We start from the raw sequence: 9,543 nt of genomic DNA, 5'->3' as shown, positions 1-9,543 counted from the left end.
AGATCTTTAACTCTTCGACTCTTCTCGGTCACCTACCTTTACCTAACCAGAACCATAGCTAAATACACGCTATCTGCGGATTCTACTTTAATGCGCACTTAATTCAAATAAATTATTAAAAAATAAAAAGAAACCGTCCAAGTTATTCAGTATTAATCACAATCCAGAATACGTGGGTTTGTGGAAAGTGAACTGTATGTGTATTCCTGTTAACCAATATAATTATGTATACAATAAGAACGCCCAGCCAAGACTGAGTGAATCGATTGACAAGCAAATTATAATGAAGTTCAGATAACAATTAAACGTCTACCCGCAGCTTTTCCGTGTATTTACATTACGTTATAACAATTATGTTAATTAATCTCAAATATTAAACATAAAGTAATTAAAAAAAAATCTTAAAAAATAAGCCACGAAAATAATATGAATAGAAAAATAAGTTTTAAAACTAAAACCCGACTTCTGAAAAATTATGCTCTATAAAGTATAAATATAGTGTGAAACATAAAAATATTTTTCCGAAGTTCTTACCTACATACCTACACTTCCCACAGCTGGGCACAGGCGTTCCATCGATCGTCATCTCTGATACACCCTCGATGTATTCTCCGCCAAGAAAAGTAAATGGTCCCCTACATTTCTTAAAAAGAAAGGCGTGTGACCCGTATGTGACCTAAGCTGAATTAACTCAGGCTTTTCTTTTCTCTTGGAAAGTCAAAAGGCCACATTGAATTCATCTAAAAACCAATATTTCTATTTAACATTTGTTGAGATTGCATACTAAGTTTTATTTCATGTGCGCCAATGTCAAATTGGAATATTGCTTTTTAGATGAATTGCTTCAATGCTGCCTTTTTAGATTCTCTGATGACAGGCGTTTTTGGACAAAACAGATTCTGAATTAGTTACAGATTGATATTTTATTTTAAGTTAAACAAGGTTTAAAGAAAATCAGCTACAGTTTGTTAGGTTATTATTAGTCATAGACTTTAAATCGCTGGGTACCAGACAAAGTGTAATTTATTTTAAGGATGTTATGAAAATACATTCCCAGTGATACAATTCAATCATATATTAAAAATAAACTGGATCCAATCAGTATCAAATAATGTGGTATATATATATAACAAACTCCCGGTCAGATGATTCGAAAGTATCTATTGCAACACATCACAATGATAATTCAATTCACTGTGTCATTAGCACTTGTTTTAGTCAACGGCAAAATGTTATGTAACTTGCCAAGATTAGCTGAAGATTTTAAAATATTAACAGATGTAACCACACTGACGTCAGATATAACAGAAATTCCGGATCCAACAACAGAATCGACTGAAACCGACACTGAATCTACAGAAGTTAATGATACAGAAGAAACGGATGTGACACAATTCGATGAAACAACGGCCACAACACTTTCAAGCAAGTACTACACAAAAATTTTGTTTTCGAAGGTTACCAAATCAAATAAAGGATTCATATTTTCCAAGACAATAAAATCAGTTAAAGGTGAAAACAATGCCGCAACTGGACATGCTTTGTATTGCAAATCTTTTGACGATTGTGAAAAATGTGTTAGATCAGTGCTCTATGATTGTGGATGGTGTCACTACTATGGCTGTACACATATGCCTGAGAAATACTGCGGAGAAGCAAAATATAGGTACGAAGCAAATCTTAACGAGAGCTGCCCAATGATTATCAATGACGGACCAATTCTTGCTCATTCGGGTAAAATTAATATAAAAACGAAGATACAGATAGCAGATCCCATCATGTATAACAATGCATTAGTGTGTGAAATCAGATTCAGGGACGTTACGATGCATTTAAAAGGATGGATTCAAGATGACGAAATTTATTGTGAGACTCTAGTTGATCACCACCCTGAGCATGATATTGCGAGCGTACGAATAAACTGGGGAGGCGCAGGACCTCTTTCCAATGAGATTTCATTAGTTGTTTACAATTGTGAAGATATGGGTCAGAATTGTGAGAGTTGTCAACAAATCCTCCCGGAGTATGACTGCGGGTGGTGCATCAAATGGAACAAATGTACAACAGCAAATAGATGCAATCACGATCAATGGTTGAAAAATGATAAAGATGCTAGATATGTGTGTCCACAAACTGTTAAATCATCATTTAGGAAGGGCGTAAAGAAACTAGATACTAAAAGTTTGAAAAACAATCGAATGAAACAGTTGAAATAATGTGTACATAATAATCGAGAATGATTATTTGTATAAAATTACGTATATAAGTAGGTTTTTACCAGCAAGTAATTCAACTAGAAAGGCAATATTGCTATTTGACATAATTTGTTTACATTTCGCACTTACTTTTATATGCGCGAATTCCTTTGTTCCTTTTTAACCCCAGAAATAGCAAGATCGTTATCACTTGCTGAAATAATTAGCTCGCTAATAACAAGCGATTAACTAGGTAGGTGATTATTAATTATTTTAAACATTTTTAAGATAAGAAGAAGAATTATCAAAGGGCTTTTGACAACTTATTTAAGCTGCAAGCAATATTGGAATTTCATATTTGCGTTCAAAAGTAGCTTTGCGTTTTAGATGAATTGCTACAATGTAGCTTTTTAACCCCCGATTCATTCAAATCGTATGCACTGTCCGAATGTTCCGAAGTAAACAAACAAAAGTCGACATTATCTGTTGACAAAACTGGAAATGTCGACAGTGCCTACGATTCGAAAGAATCGGTATCTACGTTTAGGATGAAACAATATCGTTAGCTGTCTGTAATCCCAACTATAAACACATGAATCATCTAGTTGGTAACTTATATATGTATATGCGATGTAAGTACATTAATAAAGTCATACAGCCATTAATTTACAATTTTTGATCCTTGTTTATTTTAATAAACTTTAACAAAAATGATAATACAGGGTGTTAGTGACATCGTACGGGGAATGATTCAGACCAAGATTCTAAGATGTTATTAAGTAAGTGGCATTTTCCATCGCAAAATTCTATAATTTCCAATCCAATTCTATACTTTTGCGATGGAAATATTCACTTGACATTAACTCATTACGATATTACTTACACCATGTACAGTCATGAGCAATATCATGTACCCACTTTAGAACCCTGTTGCACTATCATATTTGACATTTAATGAGACTCACGGTTTAATTTGACAAAAAAGTGCATGTGACATGGTTTCAAACTGTATACATATTACCTAGTACTCGTGACCGTACAAGCACTTATAAGTAGCCATACGTATGAGTATTAGTGACACTGTAAAGAAAACTTCGGGGGATGATTCAGACCATGATTCTGAGTTGATATTAAGTGGAATTTCCTGACAAAATTAATGAAAATTTTAGTGTTTTTTGATATTATTTTCAGTTCCATATATTTGCGACGGATAATTCTACCTTATATCAACTCAGAAACATGATCCAGAAGTTTTCGATACGATTTCACTAACAACCTGTATATAAAACAATACTAATGAAACACGGGTAGTAAGAAATGAAGAAATGGTGGCAAGAAATGTTAAGATGATTTCTTTATGAGTCACTAAAAAACAAAATTAGACCAGGTGCTCGAAAATAATATACGTTCCTACATATTCATTCACTCCTTTTTTATTATATAAAATATCCAATCAAAAACATAAATGTGAAATGACAGCCAAGTTCAATATTATGTTAAATGCCTTGGTTGTCGACTTCAACGACAAAAGAAGTAAGATCTAAATGGGTGCCAAGTTCAATGGTCAGTCCTGAAATTTATTTATAAGTAACAGTATAACATATCATAACTTCTTATAACATAAGATAATGTATTGTAGCCTAAGGTCTGTCTTGGCTAGTTTTTATAAACCTACCAACGAATTATTATGTTCGATCGCTAGTTTCTACCAACAATCCATATTTTCGGAATTATAAAATAATAACCGACAAATACTTAAAGGTTTAGAACTTGCGAAGGCTATAATTCATAATTTTATGAAAACTAGCCAAGACAGACCTTAGGCTACAATACATTATCTTATGTTATAAGAAGTTATGATATGTTATACTGTTACTTATAAATAAATTTCAGGACTGACCATTGAACTTGGCACCCATTTAGATCTCACTTCTTTTGTCGTTGAAGTCGACAACCAAGGCATTTAACATAATATTGAACTTGGCTGTCATTTCACATTTATGTTTTTGATTGGATATCATTACTTTTTGTAGGTAAGTACATATCCTCGAAACGCCGTAGGTCCTTTTAAAAAGACAAATTCAAAACTAAAAGTACTTAGTGCTCTGCCTACCCCGATATAGGCGTGATTATATGTTATGTTATATGTTTAGTTAATCAACATACCTACCACATAAAGACCCGCTGTCATGAGTTTTGATTACTTACTGATTCTGAGATGTAAGAATTTACATCTTTAGTTAGGTACATACGAGAAGTACGAAGAAGGGAGACCCCACCATCAGATGGGAATAATAAATGCCAAGGAGAGAGAGAGAGAGAGAGTTCATAATAGAATCTAATTATTTAAAAATTGCCAGTTTTTTATTTTTTCCTTTGTATTCATCTAATTACCTATCAGCATACCAAATTTTAACTCTCTAGGTCATCTGGAACTGGGTTAGAATTTTGATCTATAGGTCAGTCAGTCAGTCAGTCAGTCAGTCAGTCAGTCAATGATAAAAATGAGGATTTTTGGACATTAATATCTAAATAACCGTTTGAGATAAGCTTGTGAAATTTAGAACACATATGTAAGTATCTCGCAAGTCTCAATGTATGAGCCAAATTTGATACGTTTATGTGAAATAGTTTTTGATTTATGAGGGGGTCAAAAGTGGCTCCAAATGGTTCGTGTAATATTACACACGGTGCGGCACGCCAGTTCTGTTTCTTTAACTTGGCTTGACACGCTACCGCGTGTCTAGATATATATCGATGCACTTTAGCCGTAAACAGACAATTTCCAAAACTAAAAACCATACACTGCCATAAATCGCGTTACGGCTCAGCGACCCCAGTAAAGATTGCAGGCGTAAGTCATATTAAAAAGAAAGAAAAAAAAGGGTTTTGAATATATAAACAAATGACGATGTTATATATGTAATGTCACGTCACTCGCGTGCGCGTTGTATTAGTCCATAATTATGATGATCATATTTGATTAGGTTTTTGTGTGTATTGTCTTTCTAGATAACAATAGGCTTGTTTACAAACTGAAAGAATTGGAAATGATAAATAAAAGGGCACTGCGACGATTGCTTCTATTAGTGGGTGGTGCTTCAGTGAACGAACATTTGCAGGTTAGAAAAGTCCGTAGTTATATCAGTAAGTGATCATAAATACATCTCAAATAAGTAAACATTTTGCATTATGACACGGTGCGTAGGACAGTTGTCAGATAGGTTCATTATTTTTCTCTTTCGCACTAGGCTGATCTCTATATGTCTATCCTGCTGTCATACCTACGCACCATGCTAGAGCGCAAGAACTTCACCGTTAAGTTTAAGTTTCTCATATTGAATACTACGGCTTGTTAGTCGTGGTTAATAACTATTTTGGTGTATTTTTTTAATTGACAGTTAAAAACCGTTGTGCACTTTAAGTCTTATGATATTTCTAAAGATTTCACACGTATAATACCAATCGTCCACCAACCTGCAGTAGAACAGCGGGGAGGAGTATGTTTGTACCCCCCTCCACTCCAGTTGAGGGGAAGTCTGTAGCCAGGATGGGGACGTATACAGGCTGATAGTATGTTATGTAATACCCATACCCACAGGTACACACACAGTACTACATACAGGTGTAGTTGGGCGTCCCCCTCAGTATTCGGTACGGTGTCATTGACACCGAATATTGTCACTGATATCCATACCCAGCTACGGTTACGAGTACTTTCTAATATGTATACATCACGATACCATGTCACATTAACTTTTTTTGACAAATTAAACCGTTAAATAACAAATATGATAGTGCGACAGGGTTCTAAAGTGGGTGCATGATATTACTCATGACTGAACAGGTGCATGCCCCGAATACTGAGGAGGATGATTCAGCTCATATTTGATAAACAAACTATATTTTTCAGGCAGGATAATGAAGTTCCCCAAGATGTATAGTGAAAAGCTTTCAAGAATTCTACTACTAGGCCTCGTCCTGTTGGTATGTTCTTCGCTAGCTCAGCATTACAACGAGAGAGCCGTGAGAAGACCAAGTCTGCACGCGTATTGTCGTTCCTTTAAGAGCTGCCACGACTGCATCAAGTCCTCCGTCCAGTGCGAGTGGTGCCACGACTTTGGATGCACAAACCATGCTCGCCTACATTGCCCTAAAAAGGCCTTCCTAGACAACGTGTGGCGCAAAGATAGCGTCGACCGACATTGTACTGAAATCGAAACCAAAAGCCCTCTATTTCTCCCGGCCAACATCCGACAGTACATCAAAGTGGAATTAAGAGTGTCAGACATGACTCTCTATGAACGTAACATCGTATGCGAAATCAACATTGAACAAAAAGTAGTCCAAGTAGCTGGATCCCTGGACCAGAACACTGTCTATTGCGACACCTTGGTCTTGAAGATTAACAAAAATATCGCTATCGGATCTCTGAGGCTTATATGGGGAGGAGCAGAACCGTATTCTAATACGGTACTTATTATAGTGTATAAATGCCAGCACATGGCGCAATCCTGTAAAGAATGTCAGTCTTTGAATAGAGAATTTAGATGTGGATGGTGCGACGATACGTCAGCCTGCACTATGGTTGAGGAATGTCCAAGACAGTTCGGGTCTTGGATTAATAGGAACTCTACGTGTGGCAGAACATCCCGTTCCACGCCCTATCAGAGAATGAAGAACCTCTGGTACAAATGGGACTAACTTTATCCTACAAGGAAGGTCCTACAAGAATTTATTTAACACATCCAGAAAATCATTATGATTATTTTCAAAGTATTCTTATTTGCACGATATTATACGATAAAGAAAATATAAAGAAATTAAGGAAGTGTTGTTTTACTTATATATGCAAAAGACGACCAAGGCTGGACACACTTAGTTTCTCTATTAGGGCTATAGATTTGTCTTCGGAGGTCCGTCAGAACTGCAGAATTAGTTGGCTCCGTTTGCTTCATACTATATCCTTTTCTACTCATTAAAAAGTTACAGCAACACGATTCGTGACGGAGTCTCATTTAGCACTTTCAAGAACAGAAAATCTATGACGTTCCGATCCCAAGGTGTCATATTACCTATTATGAACCATCAATGACCCATGATCTCTGTCCGTGAAAGAGTTAATCGGAGAACCACAATTGTTGTAAATTCTTAGGTATACATAAAATCCTTAGGCGCTCCACATGTAGTTAAATACCTTAATATTGTGCAATATGTACACATTACAACATTACATCCATCACAGTACTATTAAAATGTTTGCCACACGAATACGACGATGGAACCCTGACAGCCAAGTCACAAATTTTCCACTTCATTTGGAAATCAGTAAGTTTTGTGCTATGTTCCCGTATGCCCTATGTAACTATTATTTTACTGTCTTCTTCTCTCGTGTGGATTGAGAGGTGGATTACCAACCTCATCAACCCTGGTGTCATTGAACTGTAACTTGTTGCCAATAACTTATTTTTGGTTTACGAAATATCTGTGTTCTTACTATCAATAATATCAATGAACACAGCTGGAGACCTTAACGTTGAGACAAGAAAAAGACACCCACAGACAAACTTTTCACAATCTTTTTCAATCAAAGGACCGTGACCGTAACATATTCCAATTTCCAATTCAACAATACCTGCCAACATATTTATACGTGTTAGTGATTTCATTAGTATCTGTAAAAAGACAACCAATTACTTTGAACTTCAAATTCCATGGGTTTTAGAAATAAAATAAAAAAAGGTTTCTCGAAAATCTAAATTGGTTGAAACAACGATGTACCAGGCGGTTTCCAAAATCGTACTTAAAAACCGGAATTCCGGATAAACCCCGCGTAATTCGAGAAAGGCGCCATGGCACTAAAATATCAACTCAAGACGCTTCGAATGAGATATGTCTGGAATCTGCTGATGGAAGGGGACATTTTGACTCAACGTCCTTTTTCTTTACAGTAGGTACCTAAAGCGGTAAACATTTCCCGGACGATTCATAAATTTTCTGCTAATAACCCAATGCCATCTATTCGGATTGGTTACAAGCCTCTTTCGTATAAATCTATAATTTAAATTACATTGACCGGCTCGGACGGGAAGTTTACTTTTAAAAAAAAACTTTTAGGGCTGTCCCAACGGTTAAAATAACCGTAAAAATAAATGTAGTTATAATCGTCGTTGATATCGCGAATTAACGTATATCCAATTTTTGGTGGAACTGATTTGTACCTCTTGCAATTGTCAAAAAGACATAAATCACTTTAGCAAAAAATTACAGATACGTCAGTTAGCAAAGCCAGCCATGATATGTGTTGACAACGACAAGGATATTGTAGCACTTGGGTGTCTTAGACAGGAGAGGTTCTGGCATAGAGTAAAGAATAATACTACGTATAGAACGGTAACTCTCCGCTCCCCACCAGCGACTGAGCTAGTTTACCTCAGCCCCCTCAGTCTTACTTTAGTCTTCAATCGTACGGCCGTCAGACGTTACACACACAGATGCACGTGTACGATTACGTCAATGTGTAGTGTCTGTGTAAAACGAGGTGTTTTGTATAAACTATCCGGGATGTGGTTGCGGCTATGTAGTATTTATTGGACATTATTCTCTATAAACAAGTGTCTTTTCTATACTTGACTTTTAAAGAAAGATAGGTTTAATATTGAAGGACACACCCCATTGTCCGAAAGTAAGATGATCCGTGCTTTGGAACACACGTTAATCTGTTGGCCCCGGTTACTACTTGCTAATGTAAGTACGTAGTCATTTCATTACATGGCACTAGGGTTGATGAGGTTGGTAATCCCAACCCACACGATAGAAGAAGATAGTTATGTCATGTCCACATGGTAGGAAATATGTAATCTACAACCGTTCTAACATACTAATTTTCGGATTTCCTTAAAAAATCCGGTCCACATTAATTCGGGGGCAGACGCAATATGTCTTCCCGAACTTTCCAATTTACACAATCCCATCGTAAATCTGGGGGCTTTGTCTGAAAATTTAAAATATTGCCGGTGTTCGTAGGACCATCTCAGGGTTATTTTAAGGGTTGAATGATTTATATCGTTTAAAAGTTCAGAAATTTTGGGATTTACGAGTTTTAATAACGTTACGAAGTTAATTTTCGGTAAGTATTTTGTATCGGACATGGAAATGGGTATGTGGTAATAAAATTTGGCATTTGTGGGTAGAATGAATTTTTGCGGCGGGGCGGTCGAGAAAAAACAAATCAACCAACTTATCTCCTCTTACTCCGAATAAACTATGGACATAGAATTAGGAATATTCGTAGTATTCTACGTATGGAACAGTAACTCTCTGCTCCCCACCAGCAGCGGCTGACCTA

Source organism: Pectinophora gossypiella, chromosome 15, assembly GCF_024362695.1.
Source record: "Pectinophora gossypiella chromosome 15, ilPecGoss1.1, whole genome shotgun sequence".
Lineage (NCBI taxonomy): Eukaryota > Metazoa > Arthropoda > Insecta > Lepidoptera > Gelechiidae > Pectinophora > Pectinophora gossypiella.
This window is presented reverse-complemented; position numbering follows the sequence as displayed.